Source organism: Tenebrio molitor, chromosome 4, assembly GCF_963966145.1.
Source record: "Tenebrio molitor chromosome 4, icTenMoli1.1, whole genome shotgun sequence".
In the NCBI taxonomy this organism is placed as follows: domain Eukaryota; kingdom Metazoa; phylum Arthropoda; class Insecta; order Coleoptera; family Tenebrionidae; genus Tenebrio; species Tenebrio molitor.
The window spans coordinates 13,580,078-13,600,235 of record NC_091049.1 but is presented as its reverse complement, the minus strand read 5'-3'; the positions used below and the strand labels follow the sequence as shown (position 1 = coordinate 13,600,235).

Genomic DNA, 20,158 nt, shown 5'->3' with positions numbered 1-20,158 from the left:
TCAGTTTTTTTTTGTTTACATTTTCACATGAGGACCTTTTAAGCACTTTCATTGTCCACTGGGAGTTCATATACCCGATTTGCCGCACGTTTGGTCACTCCACTTATTGTCTTCACTGATACGACACGAGTAATTCCATCGCTACCTGGATGTAATTCGACGATGCGGCCTAGCTTCCACTGTAGGGGTGGTACGTTTTCTTCTCGCAAAATTACCATGGACCCCACCTTTAATGGGCGTAGATTCGTCTTCTGCCATTTGTTCCGGGGTTGTAATTGGTTTAAATATTCGGTCGACCAGCGCCTCCAGAACTCTTGGCGTAACTTCTCGACTCGTTGCCATCTTGACAGCCTATTGTCTGGTACTTCACCTAGATTATATTCTGCTGGTGCTATCAGGGCGGTGCCAATTAAGAAGTGTCCTGGCGTTAACGGTTGCAAATCGTTGGGATCATCAGTTAGGGGTGTTAGGGGTCGGGAATTAAGGCAGGCTTCAATTAATGTCAGTAATGTGTACATTTCTTCGGCCGTAAGCAACGAAGTTCCCGCAATTCTTTTAAAATGATTTTTAAATGATTTAACTCCCGCTTCCCAAATTCCACCTACGTGTGGGGAATTTGGTGGAATAAATCTCCATTCGATCCCGTCGTTCGTAAGATTGTCCACAACCGCATTTTGAAAATCTTTTGTTCTGAGAAAGTCTCCTATTTCTTTTAGCTCGCGATTTGCTCCGACAAAATTAGTGCCATTGTCGGAATACATGCGCGTTACTTTTCCACGTCGAGCCATCATTCTTTTTAGAGCATTTAAGAATGACTGTGAAGTATAATCATGCACTAATTCCAAATGGATCGCTTTGGTAGCGAGGCAGACGAATACCGCCACGTATGATTTTGTCGTCCTTTTCCCACGTCCACGACCTTCTTTTATTAGAATAGGGCCCGCATAATCCACTCCGCAGTTTTGGAACGGGCGGGATGGTGTCACGCGGTCTGTTGGTAAATTACCCATTAATTGAAAATATTGGACGGGTTTAGTGTGACGGCACCTTACGCAATTGTAAATTATTCTCTTTGTTGTTCCTTTAATGGCCAGTGGCCAAAAGGTTGATCTCACCGCTGCAATTGTTGCCTGGGTACCTGAATGCAATGTGGTGATGTGCGTATCCCGAATTATTAATTTTGTAACGATATGACTTTTTGGCAGCAGCATTTGGTGTTTTGAATCGAAATTAATTTTTGCGTTCTGTAAGCGCCCTCCTACCCGCAAAAGTCCGTTTTCATCTAAAAATGCGTTTAGAGGGATTAAGTGGCTGTTTTTACTCAATTGCTTTCCCTTTCTTAATTCGTCAATTTCGCGGTGAAATGCTTGTTTTTGTACAATCTTTACGATCGCGACGTTGGCTGCTTGAAGTTCGCCACAGCTTAACGCGCCCAAATTTTTGTTGTTTGGATTGGTGCAATTGTGAACAAACCGTAAGCAAAATCCTATTATGCGTTTTAGCCTTTTGTACGAACTTACTTTGTTAAATAAAGGAGGATCTAGCCGCTTCAGATACGTCAGGATTCATGTCAGCAATTTGACAAAATACCCCATAATCCTTATCTTTTGCTTGATCGGACTTTTTCTTCTTCTTATATATCTTGGCGTAGGTCAGTTGTCTTTTTACTTTACCTCGTCTTCTCAATTCGAAACGTTGTAATTTTTAGGGGACTTTGCCGACTACAGTTTTAATTTATTCTTTGAACCCTCCACCACCCGGCGGCACGGCAATTGTGCCGGAGTACATACACTATTACGGATATTACTATCAAGTAATAGTGCAGTGCTAATCAACATAATTACCGGCGTCTCGCCTCCACATTTTGACTTTGTTGTGTTTTATTATGTTCTGTGTCAATGTTAAGGAAGTATAATAATAAACCTTTTTGAATTTCAACTACCAATGTGTTACGTAAATCCAGAATTTTAAAATTTTTAAAAAGAGATTGCGGTACTATTCCCGTTGCTGAAATTATAAGTGGTAAAATCGAATTTTTTTCTAAACACCAAAGATTTCTCATAGCAACGGAGAGCTCTAAATATTTATTAATTTTTGTGTTATATGTGTGTGTTATATTATGTGAATTTGGAACAGCTATATCTAAAAGAAATGCTTGCTTTTTTTTGTTTATTATTGTTATTATCATTATGTAAACCATAATGTGGCCGTTTGGTGTTAAATGAAACTACTGCTGCGTGACATCTTGCTCTATAGGAACTGCCTTTCGAATAATTTATGCGTTTTCCTCCGACAAATTTGACTACAACTGAGTGAAATTGTTCAACTACATTGCTGTCAATATCATGCAAAAGTCTTCTTGAATGAACCGGCAAACTTCGAATTGTTACGGATAATTTCTTGTAGAATTCATTTTCCTCTTTCAACAATTCCACAAGATTTTCGGCTTCCGTTTTTTTTTTTTTACAAAAATATGCATCACAACTATCATGACAAGCGAAGACATGATAAAGACTGTTGTCAGTACATATCTTGTTTTAGTAACTTTATCTTGTTTGAAATAGAATCGCTCATACTTCTTTTGAACTTTATTGCACCTGTAACTGTAGCCCTTAATCTAAAAATTCTCCACTGAGAAGTTTTCTAAGTTTCAGAGGTAAATGTGTAACTCCTGCAATGCTACGCAATTTGTTGCAATAATTTCTGCGCAGATGATTTCTGCACTCTATCTTCTCTACTGGTATTTGGTATGGTTGAGCGTCTAAAATTTTCTTGTAAGTACTGCTGTCTCCATCTGCAACTAGAGTGGTGTATTTAACTCCATATACTTCTAAACATATTTTTAACCCTTCTAAAATTATTTCCATTCCTGTGGAGCTTCCCTCGTAATTTTCCCAACATACATGGTCCTTGGGTTCAATTCTGTTTACTTTCTAAAAATTGCAGATTATGCAAAATTTTTTTTACTCCTAGGTAGAGTACTTCGCGAGTGTGTAACCCAACAATGGCTCCTGCACCTGCAAGAGCATTGTAGTTTGTTCGGTAACTTCGTTTGGACCAGCATCCATCTGCAAGGAATACCATGGTCATCAACTTGACTATTTTTAATGGCAAAAGCAGCTTCTTTTTTGCCGATTCTTGCATCGCTATTGTAGCAGTTGTTTCCCACGCATTGCTAACTATGTTGTTATATTTATCTTAAGTTCTTTGACTCTTCGATCGTATGTCCATTGCAGAAAATAATTCTTGCAAATTGTAGAATCCACATCCATTTCATGTGTAGAGATTTTAAAATGCATCTGGCACATATTCCATTTGAATTCAATCCTTGTTGGACTATTTTGATAATTTTTAAATTTTGTAGATTACATTCATATTTATAATTATGAACACAAATATTTTGTAACGATTCAAAGAAGTGTTGAAATTGGACTACTCATCGCCCTGACACACAGAAATCTTGATCCTAATAGAAAATTATTTACAATTACATAAAATAAAAATAAAATTGTATGTAGTCTTTACTTTAAAATCATCGGTAGCTGGTTCCACAGAACTAAGCTCACTTTCAAATGATGAATTTGTGGTAGTACCCAAACATTCTTCATTGATAAAGCACTCAGGATGATTTTCCTAAAGAAAACAATTTCATATTTTTTACAAGCATATTATCTAAGATATCAACGTCCAAATTCTTTGAAGAAGTTTCTGCGGTACTGTTTTTGTTCAAATAAGGTAAATCAAGTTTCTTGCAGCTAAAAATGTAAAACAACAATTTGTACCTAGTCTTACTGCAATTAATTGTTTTGGTTTATAACCATATTTTTCCTACGCTAACTTACCTGTTATATGCTTCAAAGTTGTTAGTTCTTTTTCGTTTGAAAGATAAATGTATTCTAGTTTTTTGTTATTTACGTTTTTCCATCTCAATAGTCAGTAATTTTGAAGCACAGTAGAAAAGTTCGACCAAAGTCAATAACCGCTTTGGCCCTCGGCGGGGGGTCAACCAGAGCAGTTGTACATACAGTGCCTTTTTTTTAATGCTGGCCATAGGGATTTACATGCTAAAAAGTTTAGGGTCTGTTAATAAGCTTTTTTTGTTCGACACTGTCAGAATTCGAGAATTTTCTCCTGTGTGAACGATTTTGATAAATGTCACAACTTGTCAAACCAAACGTCAAGCTAATTTTAATGATTTTAATCGATTTCGAGCCTTTAAGGGGCTCGTCGAACAAAAAAACGTTGTATTCAACTCGTTCGTGTGTAATTGGGCCTTTTTTGGCACTCGTGGGCCTTTAAAACGCTCGTTTCACTCGCGTTTTAAACTGACCCACTCATACCAAAAAAAGACCCAATTTACACACAAACTCGTTAAATAAACTACTATTTAGTAGGAATTTTTAAGAAATTTGGCAGGATATTAGATTAGTATTTTATAAATCAGTTTCAGTTTGGCCTATCGTACAAAACAAAATAATTACGGAATTAGAACAAAAATAAATTTATTAAATTTACCACGTGGCTTGGCAAGTAGGCTGACATAATGTAAACTCAACAAACGTCAAACAGTAATAATAATTTTCAATGGACATCTTTTTAAATAAAGAAATGAAAATGAAGAAATGTGCAGTTTTATTTCATAAACATAAAACACTGGAAATCATAATTACATCAAAATAAATAAAATTCTACTTCAACAATTTTAAACTACTTTAATAATTTTTTTTTTTATACCTGAATCATAATATCTGTTTTTGACACTAAAATCCGTGCAAAATCGGCCCCTTAAAACACTAAAGCTTTAAAGTCGCTTAGGTAACAACAAATCCACCTATATTTTGAACAATGGTAAATAGTCATTTACACACAATTTATAATACAGAGTGATCAACAAGGACTGAAGCTGTTGGCAACAATGACAACACGATAAAAATTTCAGTGAAGTTGGTAGCATTACATTTTCAGTTGTCAATTTTGACGGGCAAATTCAAACTTCAAAATCAAGTGTCATTTTTGTATCAATTTATTAATTAAAATGGTTTTTACACTAGAGCAAGACATTTTTATTGGTATGGCGTACTTTCGGACTGGAAATTTTGATGCTGCTAACGGTTGGTAGTATTCCACGGAGCACGGACGATGCATTTCACCAATTTCAACAAATGTTCCCCGAGCCAGTTATTACCTTAGTTGCGTTTAGGCAGCATTGCACGAGGTTGGTGCAACGTTACCTGCAAACAGGTGATGTGAAAAAGGCAAAACCTACAAGTAGAAAGAACATCTACACTCACAGAAGATGTAGTCGAGAACGTTCGAGGTAGAATGGAACAAAGCCCTCGAAACTCAATGCGAAAACTTTCACTCCAAAAGGGTGTGATTCTTATTTAAAACACACGCATCCAAAGTTCTTTGTTGGGCACGTTTAATGCAGGGCCTAATAATTCTTACCATTAAAAATCCCGTCATTCCTTTTCCTTACTTTACAGGCTTGTCATATGGAAGTTGCCTAACCATTTTAAAGAAGAAATTAAAGTTCCACCCTTACAAATTTTCCCGGATCCAATCCCTGCATCCCGCAGACTTTCAGCTTGAAAATAATAACGCATAAAACATGTTTCTGTTTCTTAGGAGGGGTATGCGGGCACGGCCTGTCGCTTTTATGAATATCGAAACAGTGGGCTATTTAATTAAGTATGGCTAATTACTTTTTATACTGTTTTTGGTCGTTTTGTACGTATCGTGTTTTAAAACTACCAACCCGTAACATAACCTAAATTTTTTGACATTCACAACTTACAGCGGGTGCCAACACTGACGCACAAGAAATTTTCATACTTTGGGAATATTTTGCTGTCATTTGCTGCCAACAGCTTCAGTCCTTGTTGATCACGCTGTAGCAACGAAACAACAACAATTGACCATTTCTATGTCAACGATTAATGATACAGATTACTTCGAAAAAGGTATTTCAATTTACTTTTTTTTGTAATAATTTTCAGATTGTAGTGCAGGTATAATAAAAAATAGCATATGATACACGTTTATAAGGGCCTTTAAAGCACTTGCGACGTTAAAAGCACTCCGCTACGCGTCGTGCTCTTAAACTCGTCGCGCGTGCTTTAAAGGCTTCCTTATAAACTTGTATCATAATATACTATTATCTACGATCGTATAAAAAGTAGTCATTTTTTGCACTAAAAATCGTTGTCAAAGTTGACGTTTAGTGAAATGACGGAATCGTGCCACAAAACTTTTAGGGCACGCTTTTATGGCACAGAACTATCAGAATACAACAATATAATTTGTTGAAAACATTGTTTAGAAGTAGGTTGCTAAACGACGTGGTTCTCAAACGACTTTGATTATTCATAAAATATTGAATCAATGATAATTATTTTGTACAAATTTATGTTGAAACCGATGCGATGATCACACGATCGTCGATAAAATGTTGTAAGACATACAGTCGATGGACAAATAAAACTGGGACAAAAATGACAATCACGTAAGTCAAAATTTACAAATTTGCATCGTTTAATTACGGCTTTATCACAAATAGGTTAACTTTGGTATGACATATAATATAGACACTGACAAATATATTGACAATTCAATGGTCTGATTTACATAGATTAAATTTTAAGTGTCCCAGTTTTATTTGTCCACCGACCGTACGTGTAATACTAGTATATAATTTCTTAAAGCATACATTGCATTGCCATTCATCATCAACACTGTTTGATATCGTTTCATAAAACTGTGAAACAACATCTAGATTTATTTTGGATTCTAAGTATTGTAGATGTGTCAAACTTTGTGTTGGTTTGGGTGCTTCACTAGTTGTTTTTTTCTGTGAAACGGATGCAAACTTGGTGTAGTCTACTGCATCTGGATTGAAAGGGGAAATCCCACACAGCCTAAAACCATTTACTACAGTGTTTTTTTTTTAAATATTGATTCAAGTCTTGTGGAGAAGGGGTGCAGAGTTCTTTGCCATCCAAGCTTGAGGGGACGAAATACTGCAACATCCAGTGGTTGAATGATATGTGTTGCGTTTGGATACAGTGAAATAAGGATAATGCCATAACCCCTTTCTATAATAACTTAGATAGACGTATCTCGCACGGATAATGAAATAATCGCAAAAATGTGATTTTGCACCCCTATTCTCCAATATGGCGGGGCGAGCGGCAACCCCCCAAGGTCGCAAACTCAACAATATTAATAATATGCCTGATAGAAGATACTTGCCAAGTATAAACTTTTCTGTACCTTTTGCAAGGTAAAACTCTCTATTGATTGGACTAATAGGTAGATCTACATCTGGACGTTATAAAAACCCCCAGAGGTTAGAGGTTTCGGTTCCGTAATTTTTTAGACAATTTGATGTTTTGTATATAAAATTTGGTCTGTTAATTTTGGCCACTTCCATTCTCGGTTAGAGCTTTGTTTCATTACACTTACTTCATATTCTTCTCGATCAATTGCTCAGCTATAATGGCAATTCGTAGAATGATTGCCAGAAGGGGACTTTCTATGCAAATATATTCGGACAACGGTACAAATCTACGAGGAGCTAATGAAGAATTAAAAAATGCAATCACAGATTTGGATGAGACAAAACTGAAGCAGACATTGACCGCCAAAGGTATCGAGTGGCACTTTATACCTCCTTCAGCTCCTCACACGGGAGGAGCCTGGGAACGAATGGTACGTTCCATCAAGCAGACATTCTACGTAATTCTTCATGGACAGAATATCAAAGACGAAGTTCTGCTGACATTATTGACAGAAGCCGAAGGAATAATAAATTCACGACTTTTGACGCACGTGTCCGTTGACCCTGACGACCCTAAAGCTTTGACTCCAGATCATTTCCTGCTTGGATCGTCTTCTGGATGGGTGAAAGAATATCCACCGACATTGACGTGTCGAAAAAAAATGGAAAAAGAATGCCGAACCTACAAAAATCTCCGACGTTGTTATCATAGTATATAGATGACACTGCCCCAAGAAACCCTTGGAAAATAGGAAAAATCGAGGCAGTTTACCGTGGGCGCGATGGTATCATCCGCGTAGTTGACGTAAAAACTGCGACGGGAATTTATCGACGACCAGTGACAAAATTATGTCGTATAAGTGTTAGTGAAGAAAAGAAGAACAATTTTCTTCACGGGGAGGAAGAATTCCAAAACAGTGAAATTGTCTGTTTCTATTAGTGGAGCCAAAAACCAAAACAGGGAACCCTTGCCACACTAGTTTATAAGTTGCATCAGCATGAATATGTTTAACGTTCCTTGCTAATGCCAACAACGTTTTGGATGAAACAAAGAATCGGAAAAATGTCGGCTCATTGTATTCAATAACATTCGCGACTACAAAAGCATCTGGATCAATTGTAGGAATCGCGGATTTTTCGATGAGAATTCGTTCTAATTCACCGAGGCTTATTGTACTATGGCGGCCAAAAAATTTGGCCGTCACTTTCTTGACATTCAAGTAAAGTGTAAATAAACCTTTAGGAATCGTAACCCCACTTTCGATTCTTGTCATTTTGACAATCAATTTAAACTGTTTGAAGCTAAGATATTCCAAAAATCCGACATGAATAAACAAAATTAGAGCAATCGTACATACTTAGATAACCTGAGGTAAACGTTCTGTGTAGTAGAAATGAAAAAATAATTAATAATTTTGAGTTTTGAAATTTACCACCCAAAAAATAACGTTCATAATCAAGACGGTAATCATGATGACAATAAAGTACGGATTACAATTTTTTTTTTTTTAATTGACAGACAATGACGGCCAAAATTTTTTGGCCGGCATAGTACAGGACCCAAATCTTTTCTTTCTTAAAAAAGCTAAGTAATTATTAACGAAGGTTTTTTTGGGACTTCCATTCCTTTTGTCGAAAGAGACTCCAATACTACTTTTGCTTTTATTCGAAAATCAAAATCAACGAGTTTTTTAATTTCATTTTTGATTTCTATACTAATTTTCGATAGATATGACCCAAAGTAGGACAGTGACTGGACCGAGCTCTCAGGATTTTGTTCGGGGCTCTGGTGTGGGTTCGTTTTATGGGCGCCAGGCAACTAATTTGGGAGCTGTTGTGTTCAGTTGCCGGGATAAGGGCTCTAAATTTTCGACATCGGAAAAATAAAATATAAATCCAGTATCCAGTGAACAAAAAACAGTCACTTTGACAATCGATTTAGGTCATGTAAATGTGAACATATTTTTATCAGTTTTCGAAAAAGTAGTTTTCTTTAGCAAGTGCTTAATATAAATGGATAGCGTGAATATTTATACAGGGTTATTCTAAATGATTGTAGTCGAAGTAGGCGTGAAAACTGAATGTAAAATTTATGGTTGCCGCTCCACATAAAAAAATCATCAAAATGATGTGTTAAATTGGGTGCAAAACAACTCACTATTTTTAAAATTGATTGTAGAACAACTCAATATTTCTGGATTCAATCGTTAATTTAACAAAAATAAATAAAATCCTCATCACTGCACTTTTCACCTAAAAAATGACAGTGACAGCGACACAACTGACAGTTCACATGAAAGCGGCAAAAACGTAATAACATGGGCATGGCCTACTTCGACTACAATAATTTAGAATAACCCTGTATTTGCAGTAAAGGCGCGTAACGTGAGCGTTCCACATTTGGTGAACATTTAGTAAAATAGGTAAACATATAGCATTTACAATACAAGCAACAGTAAAACAATACGCAACATTCCTATTTTGGTGACGCTGTTCTCATTTTCCAAAGTGTCATTATTTGGTGTCCACTAGGAATTTTTGATGTTAATTTAATTTTTTGGAGGACAGCCCTAGGGGTGTATAATTTAATTTGGTGAACATTATATTAATACCCTTTGGTTTTTAAGAAAAGCTTTCCTTTTACAGGTAACCAGTAAATTAATGACTATGCTTATGGATGAAACTAATATAATTATGACTTGGCGTGTTCGTCGTTGCCGAACACTTTAATGAAACTTAATAATTATTCCATGTCTTAAATTGGCGTTATAAAAAAAATGGAAAAACTTGAGATCGGAAATTTGTACAATAGTTGGACTCGAAAATTATTTACCATATGATTCGGAACATAGAGAAACGGAAATGAGCGTGTCCTACATATGTCGTGTCACGTCGTGCGATATGAAAAACGATATAGAAATGAGCGACTTATCTGTCGGCCTGTGCTTTGAATGGGGGTGAATCCTCGACGGTGTCCTCGCTTTACTGGAGATGCGGCGATGAACGAGCGCTTCTTAAATTCCGGATGCGTAGACGGAAGATCCGACTAGGACGGTACGATACGCAGCAAAAACCAAACTTCAACGGTACGGCGCGGAACCGATACCATTACCATAGCGTAACGTAATCAATACGTAACGTAACGTAACCTGACATAACATAACATAACATAACACCCCTAACGAATGGCGTTAGTAACGAAATTGCGATTGACTCGGTAATTACCTTTTCGGTTGAAAAGGGCGACCTAACGGAGACCTTCGCCGAAGAACTCGAGCGTCTCGATGTTCCTCTCGAACAAAACGGTAAATCGGCTGCTCCGAACGTTACCAAAACTGGATCGGAATACTCCTATCGAACGATGGTAATGACGAGAATATGCAAATGTGCGGTAATTGCCTCTCCGGGTGCGAGAGGTGACTGGACCACGAGCCGAAATTCTCGCTGTTACATGCCTTCGTGGCTCTCGGCGAAATGCGACCGGCTTCCGCTTTTAATCTCGGTGCCGCAGTGCCCGTACTTGCAAAAATCTGTGTCGCGCGGGATAATCGACCTTATTCCGTCGCGCAATAAGGCGTTCCGGCCTTCGAGAGTACTGCGCATCAAAGTGATTACATTTCCGGTGGTACTACACGTGACTTGAACGGTCATGTCGCTGGTTTGTTTACTTTTCGTTTTCACCGACCGGGCAAATTGCAGATGTTATTGCAGTAAGGCATCTGTGAGTCCGTACGCATTTGCGTCAGGTGGTAATCGTCGTTTTCCGCAGGGTCTAAAAAAGTAGGACAGGAAGAAGAAAGATAGCTTATGAAAGGAAGAAGATAACGTTCCGGCAAGTTACGAAAGTGAAAGGGAACAACTTTGCCGTACGGTTACCTATAGCTGTGAAAGAAGAATTGAGTGAGAGAAGAGAAAGAAGAGAAAAATGAGGGACGAAATCCAGAGGCGTTAAGCCACCTCAGCTTAACATTATGGGGCGAACATGTGTTCTTTCAGCCGCCCCGTGTGGCTGGCACAGTTACACTAAATGACTGTTTCTGTTTGAAACGGGCGACGTAAAAAAATGTTCGGAAGGTTTTTTCAAAAAATAGAATTAAAACGATTGAGCACACTTCACTTAAATTTTATTTAACAAATAATCGAGTGTGGTGGTGTTTGGTCCCAACAAATGGTAGGAATAAATAAATCAATTCAATAACAGAAGTTGGTGGACATTTGACTCAGGTAGATTTGACTCGCGGCTCGCGAATTGAGATTTGACTTATGAATAAATGACTAAGCTGGGCAAATAGAGAAGTTTCTGGCGCGAACAGCATTATACGAGTTTGAGATGCGAACTATGTGATGCGATTTACATTTTAATTATTTCCCCAATTAAATTGAACCCGACGCGATGCTCTGGAACCTTTCAGTCTAGCCTGGTCTAATAAAGGGTAAAATAAAAGGGGCAAAGGTTTTAACAGACTCACAAGGGTACCTCTCTTCACGTGTCAGCTGTACCTAAAGGGTCACTATCCACCTAAATTTGGCGATGGCTCTTTGTGCTCTACGCCGCACCAACAGCTAATTGAGCTTCCCCCGACCGAGAGAAAGTCCCAAAGCGACGAATAATGAATTAAGATGTCCCCTTTTTTATAATAATTTAAACTTGTCGAGAGCACGTTTCACCAATCGGTAAATGCAAGAAGATCACATACTTCGCGATAAAGAATTTAAGCCATTATTTTGAAACGATAAAGAACTAAAGCCTTTTGAATAAGTGTGCAAGGAACCAAGCACTCAGGAGTGGCAACAGATTTCCCAAGACTTCTATAAGTTATGGAACTTTCCCAACTGCATAAGAGCCTTAGATGGGAAACATTAATATCCAAGCACTAGCCAACAGTGGATCGTTATTCTTCAATTATTATTATTACTGACACCATGTGATGCACGTTACATATTTAAATTTGTGGACATAGGTGCATATGGTTCGTAGAGTGATGGCGGTATTTTTCGCAACAGCATTGTTGGACAGCGGCTTGATTCTGGTTCGTTAAATGTTCCAGAAGATAATTATATTTCCCCTAAAAAAATACATAATGCGTCCTTATGGAGGACGACATTTAAGCGTGGAAAAAAGAATTTTCAATTACCGCCTGTCTCGTGCACGAAGAATGATTGAAAATACCTTTGGTATTCTGGTAGCAAGATGGCGCATTTTAAAACAAACCATTGTTGCTGATGTTGCAAACATTGATAATGTGGTAAAGGCAGTGGTAGTATTACATAATTTTTGTTTAAAGGAAGGGTGTTGTAAATTGTACTGTCCTTTGGGATATGTTGATACGGACGACGAAAATAATGGACAATGGAGATCTGAAAGTCAACCACTAACATCTGTTGGAAGACTATCAACCACTACTGCCACCAGAGTGTGTTACCAAATCTGAGATCTTATTTGTAAATATTTTTCCTCCAACGTAGGAGCTGTTCCTTGGCAAAATGAAAGGGCATTAAGAATATAAATGGGTACTACTGTGAATATAAATATTTACTTATTTCAAATAAAATTATAAAATATAAAATGTGTCTCATTATTTAATTTAATTAATAACGTAAATGTTTTCTAATAGCAATACAATTGCCCGCCTTTTAGCAGAGCGTTGCACTACTCCCATCTCTTGCAACCTTTCAGCTACATACTGTCCAAAAGCGTTGTCTGTATTAGACTTTTCGTTTTGCGGTTTAATTTTAGACGCTATGTCTTGAGCCACTTCTATTAAGTCATTGGCCACCTTACGATCGTTTTGTTTTGATGGCTTATGAGCAGGGGTGTTTATAACAGGACTGGAAGTTGGAGTGGTAAATTCTATTGTGCTACTGTTTGAAAAATCTTCTCCGTACAAAGTATTACCTGTGCACCTACAAAATTTACTTAGAAATACTATTGCTGGCAGAACTTGTTATAAACTTACCGTCGCTTTGGCGATAGAGTAACATCATCATTGACATCTTCAAGATATATTTCCTCTTCCTCCAAGGGGTCTGTGCTGTTTTGTGAACAGTCCCCTGTCATGAAACTGCTGCATGTGCTTATAATCAGAAATTGATTTAACAATGTAGGTATCGTGCGCTCAAATGAAATCCTGGGCTGGGAAGGCGTTGGAAACCGTCAATTGTTGTGTTTTTTTAATTGTAAATGAATTGGAGCATATTGACAGCTAACCTAAAATTTAGAAACAAAAAATCTTTCCTTTTTTCCTTCTTTGCAGTGTGTTACATTAAAAATAGAATAACTTAACGAATCCTATTGTCGAAGCAAATATCTAAGGGCACCCTTTGCTAAAAACAAACATGTTCAACACTATAAGGAAATTTTTGCGAGATACCGGTATGATACGATATGTTTAGATGCGGTTACCCACGATTCTATCCCCACTACTAATTTCATATGTTACCACTTCGATTTGCTAAAATGCTCAAAGTATGATCCGGTATCTTACAAGAGATAGGTTAGGATTTATAAATAGGTTAAGTTGTGGTCATAACAAAAAAGTGGTATCACAGTTGTTGGTTATTAGATTTTATCTGTACAAATGGACAGGATGGATATTTTCTTGATATCTAATAATACTGCCAGTTACATTCATCTTCTCGAACTACTATTATACTTTGTGATTGACGTTGGCTTTTCAAGAAATGGTAGGATCATCAGCTTAAAGCTTAGAAGATCTCGATTCCTGGGATCTGAGGACGTTGACGACTCTGCAGATGTGGAAGCTGTTGGTTCCATGCTGACAGTCTCATCGTCACTGCTTAACGAATCTTGTATGTTTTGTGGATTTACTTTATGTTTTCCTCCTATAAGTATAAAGAATTTGAAAGAATTCTCAATAATGAATAAACAATTACCCATGATGGAGTGCATTAGCTCGTAATAATGAGGGGGATCTCTTTTTCCTGTTCCTGTTTTTCTTACATATTGCCTATGTTTGAGATACAATCGAAATAAATTCTGGAACTTTTGCCGGCATTTTTCGCCTCCGCCGGGTCCCAGCGGGTACCCACTTGCTTCCATTTCGGTGGCCATTTTGGCCCAAAGTTTCGTTTTGCAAGTTTTTTTTATCGTCAAACTGCGTTGCATATTTTTGTCGCAGTCCCAAAAAGTGCTCAGTCGCCTTAACATCTCTTGCAGTGGGTTTACCTTTGGAACCCCAAATATTTTCTTCATCAGTACTCTCTTCGGGGAAGATTTGATTCAAGTAAGTTTCGGCTTGACATGGATCTGTTCAAAGAGCAACGTTTGATTTATTAACTACTATTTACCGTTCTAATAACTTACCATTTAGTAGAATATTGGCCATTTCCAGATCGACTTCTAATGTTACATCCGTTCCTCGGTGGTTCAGCAAGATTTTAACAATTTCATCCGCCATAATCACCAATAAATTATAAAACTGTACACTCCAACGTTCCAAATCGCTAGTTATTCTTAACCTCACTTATTACCATACCGCATGTAACGCTCTTACCGGCTTGTGTTACGTTCGGTAAGATGTTTGACAGAAAACAATGACGTCATAAGATATTCCCCTACGTTACCAGTATCATTAACGCTAACACAAAAAGCGATTTTTCGCGACTGACCAGGTCAGATATGGTTAGAGTGGTATGTGAAACCGTGCCGTTTTCGCGCACTTAGGTATGAGAGGGGAAAGTCAGTGACGTCATAGGATAAATGTCATTTGACTAAATACAACATACCTTAGTCTAATGCAGTGTTACTGTTGGTATGTTATCGTTCTGTCTCGCTTTATTATTGTGGTTCGTGTCGTGCTTGGTGCTGTAGTCACCTATCCTAACCTTAAAAAAGTAGTTGGAATATCTCCTGAACAATGACAGAAAAGGAAGAAATTCTTTTAAATCTTAACCATCAAGGTGAAGATTACCACGTCGTAGTGGACCTGGAGACAGCAGAGATTCTTCTTAACGGTAAGTAACTACCACAGCATGTTTGCAAATCTAATCGAATAAGTTTTGTCATTTATCATAGATCCTAATAAAGCAGAGCAATTCATAAAGGACTTCGTATCACAAACTAATAATAACAACGATATAACTGTGTGCGAGGTTGCTACTGAGGGTCCAGTAGACACAACAGATAATGAAACAAATGCCACTATTTGGAAAGGTAAAGGACGGCCCACAGCCAATGACGAGGAAGCAACCGCTATGTTATTAACGTTACGTGGAAAATATTCATCCAAATTTGAAGACAAAAAAACGATAAAATCGCAGATTTGGAACAAAATTGCTCAAGAGCTAGCAGAAGCAGGTTTCAATTGCGGAATCGGTAAGGAGGGTGGAGAACGTTGCAGGCAAAAATTTGCTAACCTACAGAAGCAATATTTAAACCACCTGAAACACGTCAAACGTACAGGGGAGGAAAAAAGGGACCCGCCACCTTTTTTCTCAGAAATGCATGGTATTTTAGGATCAAAGGATAAAGTTGCTCCTACAAATTTACAAGATACAGAAGAGGCCAGTGAAAATGACAGTAGTACAGATACTGCAACAACCTCGACAACAACGTCTGCATCAGCAAATGCTATAAAAAATCGATTTTCATCTGTAAAACGTATGAAACGTGAGAGTGGAAGTGTGCTAGTTCTTAACCGAATGAAGAAACAACACACTGAAAATCAAGATGAACGCAGGACAGAATTCAGTATCTTACAAAAGATTCTTGAAAAACAGATAGACCAAAGACAAGAGATGCTGAACTTATTCAAAGTAATGGTAGAGACCAAAATTGGCAAAAAGCGTAAACTGCCGTCCCCAAGTGATGAAAGTGATGATGAATAACTTGGATGTGTGCTTTTATTGAATACGAGTATTGTTATGTTTAAAAATGTTTATTTTTTTGTACTTACATCTAAGAATAAAGTATTATGTTTTTGGAATACTTTGTGATAATTATTGACAAGTGTAGGTCAGGTCAGGTCAGGTCCTGTACCCATGTATTAAGTCAAAGCCAGTGTAAAAATGAATCCTTTCACAGTCTTGCAATTCTATCTCTCTTATGTTTCCCTAGTCTTGTTTGTTCCATATCATTGTTCCTAATAATAAGTCTTTCGAGTGGTTCACGAAAAAGTTCTCCATCCCATTCATCATTATTTAAATAAAAAAAATTATGCAAAACACATGCAGCTGTTGCTATTTCAATGCTTTTACTAATGCAGTATGTATTTATAAACTGAAGTCTTCTCCAGCGGCCTTTGAGTATTCCAAAACAGTTTTCAACTACTACTCGATCAGAACTTAGAATATTATTGTGCCGTTTTTCTGTTCTTCCTAAATTAGCATTCTGACGATAAGGTGTCATTAGCCATGGCCTTATGGGAAATGCACTATCGCCAATAAGATGATACTCTTCATCAGGAAAGTAATACTCTGTGCCATGTCTTTCAATATTTTGCACAAATGTGGAATTAAAAAAAACCTGCAAGGGAAACCCTGAGACTTACAGAATTGTGTTTTTACAAATTACTATTATTATTGTACATACTCGGGAATCATGGGCTGATCCAGGAAAACCAATAAAAGCGTAGGTTAGAGTTTTCTTTGCTGTACAAATTGCCATAATATTTATGGAATGGGACAAATACCTATCAACATAACTATCATGTTGATTTAAAGGCACTAGAATTTTACAGTGAGTTCCATCCAGAGCTCCAATGGCACCTAAGTAAAACACACAGTTATTTTGGTAGGTAAGTGCATAAACAAACTACCAGGATACTGTGCAAACCCATTTCGGATAGTTCCAAATTCTTCTTCGGTTCTTGGCCAAATGATGTATTTGTGTTTTAACTTAACTATTAAATACAATAAGACATTAACAATCTTCATTACTGCGGATGCCGATATGCAAAATCGATCACCAATATAAATTAATGAATCTTGTGTAGCCATATAATATACAAACACTAAAGTTGATTTTTCAGGTAATACAAGGTAATTTCCACCCCTATACTTCTTTTTTAATAGCTCATGAGTGTCGTTCTCCATGATAATACGAACCAATTTCTCAAACGTTTGTTTTTTCAAACGAAATAGATCAGAAAAGGTATTTTCATGATATTTAATTAACCATTGACGGTCTTCAGATTTTGGTTTCCAGTAAACTTCTCTTATGGTCCGTAACAGCATCCAATATACTTCATATTCGTGCATTAAGGATAAATACCAAACAATTAATTCCTCAGTTCCACAGTCAAAAAAGACACAATTCAACATCTCGATCCACATAAGTTCATTCATTTTATAACCTCACTCCTGCGACTTTTGTATGTCATCACTAACCGGATAACCGTTAACTGACGTTTTCGCGAATCTGTTTAATTAAAATGAATTTAGAAGTGGGGAGAGTTACCAGTTCTAACCTTACTGACTGACCAGGTTAGTCGCGAAAAATCGCTTAAAGATATCGATATGTCACAAAAATTTCCTATATGTCTCCCTTGAACATAAACAAATGTCATTCATGTCAAAAGGCCGGAAATTCAAATGTTTCAAATGATTCACTTTTTTCAACGCCTACTCAGAACGCATGATATGTACGGGTTCTAATTCTAAAATACATACTACTTGTTGATGCAATCGATCCAGAACAGGAAACAACTTTGGTAGCCGTGTATGTCGCCCGTGGTTTTATTATAAGGAGCTAAAAGCTCATACTCTTCATATACGGCCGTATGGATTTATCGTATGACCCGTCACCAGAGCGTGTCACAATTTTCCTCTTCTCCTTGACATATCGGTCACTTAAATTTTTCCAAATTCTACAATAGTTTTCACCTAACAATAGTAATAACCTGTTAGATACTTGTTTTCTACAAAGTTAACATTTTACCGGATATATGTAGTACGCTGCCTATTGTCTCAAACGTTGTTTGTTTATATTTTTCATCTTTAAACATTTGATGCGCCTTATAATAGATATTTGGTTCTACCTGAATTAGCTCGATTAACAAAGCGACATCAGTCTCTAAAAGTTTCAGGTCATATTGTTATAACTTATAACATTATCCAAATATTACATATACTTACGTGACTCGACCATTTTTTCTCAGACTCCAATGCAACTAATTAACTAATTAACACCTAGCTACTTACAATCGAAATCACTAAAAATACACCGAATCTAACAACTAATAACAATATTAACTAAACAAAAGCAAGAAGAACGGCCACTGCACAGTTTGAAAGGTAAAGCAAACGACTCAGAACTCAAGCAAGAAATGAGAATTTCCAATTTTGCAATGCTATATTTACGATTCCCAAAATCATAAAGCATTGTAAATTTTATTGGGGCACCTATCTACTGTTGCTCTTTTGCCGATGCACAACCTGTCGGTTGGACCATTTCTTTAATTAAATTACAAACAGATGTTATTTTGCTTCGCAGCGCTTCCGAGAAAATATCTTGGGAATAAAAATATAAACTGGAATGTTTGGTCATTTTAGACATACATACACCAATAACAGATTAGTGAAAAGAGTCGGACCTGAACGTGAGAAGCAGAGAATTTGCAAATATTTATTACATTGTTTACAACCCAGCATCTGGGCAATCGATCACAAAACCACTCTCGTCTATCGTCTCTCGATTTGGTTTATCTACCCTAACGCCAGTTATGAAATTTTTGTCGCTTTTATTTGAACTGTCAATTTTTGTCGCTGTCACTGTCATTTTTTATTTGAAGATTGCGGTGATGAGGATTGTATTTATTTTTTTTAATTAACGATTGAATTCAAAAATATTGAGTTGTTTTGCAACCTATTTAACTTCTGTGTGTGAACGGTGTGCACTCACTTGTTTACATAATTTTGATGTTTTTTATACTGGGTGCCCCAAAATTCGCGGAACAACGTAGTAGTGCGTTGTTAAGTAGTCATTAAGAGATCAGGTAAAAATGTTTAAAAAAATCAATCTTCTTTTTTGTAGAAGATATGGACCTATTCGTTACACTAAATGTGGCAACATTTAAAAACATTCTATGCATCCCAATAGTCTGCAAATATTTAATTTTTGTTGTATCCATGGAAATGAGAGGGAAAAATCAAAGCCGTGTTGCCGTACGCTGTTTGAGGTAAAACGAACATAAAATTACTACTTGGAAATGCTGGAAATAATGTAGAAAATAATTGCAAACCTGATCACAATCGTTCAAAACTATTAGGCCACTGGCTAGTAAAAGACAAATAGTCAAAATCTTTTTTATTATTTAAAATAAATTAGATCAAAGCTGCACCTTTTGGGCCCCCATATCTTCAAATCTAAGAGGTATAGAATTTTTTAATTATTTTTCTCGTTATTTTCCAACATGAATTGACATTACTTCATTGAGTTGTTCCGCGAATTTTGGGGCACCCAGTATAGAGCAGCAACCATAATTTTACATTCAGTTTTTACGCCTACTTGGACTACAATATTTTATAATAACCCTGGATTACCTGAATAAAATAATAGTAAATATTACGTGGCTTTTTCGTCACGTGTTATTTAGCGGGTAAAATTTTCTGTCTTGTGATTGGTCGAATCGAACCGCTGACGCAAAACGTTGACGCCAAACTTGAAACATCACCAACTTTCTCGCGTACGCTTACGGGACGACGTTTACGGAAAACGTATACGTCGATTTATAAACGGTCCCATTTGTTTCCGATGGTTCATGTCCCGGCGGTGGCGTAAGCGGTTGCGTCGTACGTAAAGTTTGTCTAAACATAAGTGAGTTTTACGGTTTTAACAACTAAAGTACTTTATGAAGGATGTTGTAAAAGTGGCAATAACCAAATCTGCAGCTTTTCGTTTAACAAAGACAGGCACGCGTT

General features: G+C 37.0%; 5 long non-coding RNA genes across 5 annotated transcripts in view; 3 read left to right on the top strand and 2 right to left on the bottom strand.

Annotated features, from left to right (window-relative positions):
• LOC138128575 (uncharacterized) overlaps positions 1-12,846 on the top strand; it is a 35,716-nt gene extending 22,870 nt beyond the window's left edge. The window contains exon 2 of the long non-coding RNA XR_011158783.1: positions 2,655-12,846. This is a non-coding gene — a long non-coding RNA (uncharacterized lncRNA). The remainder of the gene's footprint in view (positions 1-2,654) is intronic.
• LOC138128565 (uncharacterized) overlaps positions 1-20,158 on the top strand; it is a 275,295-nt gene that overhangs the window by 240,891 nt on the left and 14,246 nt on the right. The window lies entirely within an intron of this gene.
• LOC138128564 (uncharacterized) lies at positions 12,795-13,854 on the bottom strand. Its single transcript, XR_011158771.1, has 2 exons — positions 13,237-13,854; positions 12,795-13,183 (listed from the first exon to the last, which is right to left on the bottom strand). It is a non-coding gene; the product is annotated as an uncharacterized lncRNA (long non-coding RNA).
• On the bottom strand, positions 13,886-14,865 carry LOC138128563 (uncharacterized). The gene is made up of 3 exons (XR_011158770.1): positions 14,604-14,865; positions 14,174-14,546; positions 13,886-14,122 (listed from the first exon to the last, which is right to left on the bottom strand). It is a non-coding gene; the product is annotated as an uncharacterized lncRNA (long non-coding RNA).
• LOC138128571 (uncharacterized) lies at positions 14,891-16,224 on the top strand. The gene is made up of 2 exons (XR_011158780.1): positions 14,891-15,253; positions 15,315-16,224. It is a non-coding gene; the product is annotated as an uncharacterized lncRNA (long non-coding RNA).